This window comes from Gossypium hirsutum, chromosome A01 (genome assembly GCF_007990345.1).
Source record: "Gossypium hirsutum isolate 1008001.06 chromosome A01, Gossypium_hirsutum_v2.1, whole genome shotgun sequence".
Classification (NCBI taxonomy): Eukaryota; Viridiplantae; Streptophyta; class Magnoliopsida; order Malvales; family Malvaceae; genus Gossypium; species Gossypium hirsutum.
Window position 1 is genome coordinate 99,628,798 of NC_053424.1, and position 1,656 is coordinate 99,630,453.

Below are 1,656 nucleotides of genomic sequence, written 5' to 3' on the forward strand. Positions count from 1 at the left end.
AGTATAAGATACACAGCGAACGAGCAAGAGGACGATATTCAAACCACAACCAAGGAGATGGCTAAAAATCAGGAAAACCTGATACCTCCTGCGATTGCTATTAATCCAATAAATTCGAATCCTGCTCCACGGGCTATGTATGATTATGCGAAACCTTCTTTAACAGGAACTGAATCGAGCATAGTTAGACTTACTGTAGCTGCAAATACTTTTGAACTGAAACCTAATACAATTCAAATGATACAGTAATTTGTTCAGTTTGATGGTTTACAGGATGAAGATCACAACACTCACTTGGCAAACTTTTTGGAACTATGCGATACATTTAAAATTAATGGTGTTTCTGATGACGCCATTCGCCTTCGGTTATTCCCTTTTTCATTGAGGAACAAAGCTAAACAGTGGTTGAACCCGTTACCATGAGGGTCAATTACTACTTGGGAACAAATGACCGAAAAGTTTCTATTAAAATACTTTCCGCCGGCTAAAACGGCTAAATTACATAATGATATCTCTTCTTTTGTGAAGATGGATTTAGAGACACTCTACGATGCATGGGGGAGATACAAGGATCTCTTGAGACGATGCCCTCACCATGGGTTACCACTCTGGCTACATGTTCAAACCTTTCATAATGGCCTGAATCCTTCGACTCGACAAAGATGCCTATGAATTTATAGAGGAGATGTCACTAAATAACTATCACTGGCAAGTCATGAGGACAAAGCCAATGAAAACAGCTGGTGTTTATAACGTCAATTCAGTCATCATGCTCTCTAATCAGGTAGAACTCTTGAATAAGAAAATTGATGGTTTAGTTCTTCATAGGTTCACCCAGTAATGCAGTGCAAAGCAAATGGAGGTGGATCGAGCAACTCAGAATACCCACCTTATGGCCACAACATAGAGAACGAGCAGTTAAATTACATGGGTAATAATCCTCGATCTCAAAACTATCCTTATAGCAATACTTACAATGCAGGTTGGAGGAATCACCCAAATTTTTCACGGGGAGGACAAGGAAATCAGAAACTATCACCCCCTCCAGGCTTTCAGCAACCACCATACCAGCAGGAGAAAAAGCTGAACTTTGAGGAGATGCTTACCAAATTCATCTCGGTGTTAGAGACTCATTTTCAGAATACCATGACGGCACTCAAAAATCAACAAGCATCGATCCAAGGGCTCGAAACTCAAATTGGACAGCTGGCTAAGATGATTTCAGAAAGAGCACCAGGAAATCTACCTAGTAACACCGAACCCAATCCAAAAGCACATGTGAAAGCAGTTACCCTGAGGAGTGGGAAAGTGTTAGCTGAATCGAAAAAGAAGCCACAACAAGAAGCTAACAGAAGCAAAGAAGAGGAGGTAAAACCCGAAAGTAATGACAATCCAATGCCGAAGGAATATAAACCACCAATTCCATACCCAGAAAAGTTGAAGAAAGACCGCATGGATGCACAATTTGGTAAATTCCTTGAACTTTTTAAACAACTACATATTAACTTACCTTTTGTTGAAGCTATATCGTAGATGCCTACATACGCAAAATTTTTAAAGGAGCTCCTAACAAACAGAAGGAAGTTTGAAGACTTATCTACAGTGGAACTTAACGAGGAATGCTCGGCTATACTCCAAAACAAACTACCAACCAAA

At 40.0% G+C, this 1,656-nt stretch overlaps 1 non-coding gene across 1 annotated transcript; it reads right to left on the reverse strand.

Annotated features, from left to right (window-relative positions):
• Window positions 1-496: 496 nt before the first annotated feature.
• On the reverse strand, window positions 497-602 carry LOC121208221 (small nucleolar RNA R71). The gene has a single exon (XR_005903178.1). It is a non-coding gene; the product is annotated as a small nucleolar RNA R71 (small nucleolar RNA).
• Between the last annotated feature and the right edge of the window lie 1,054 nt (window positions 603-1,656).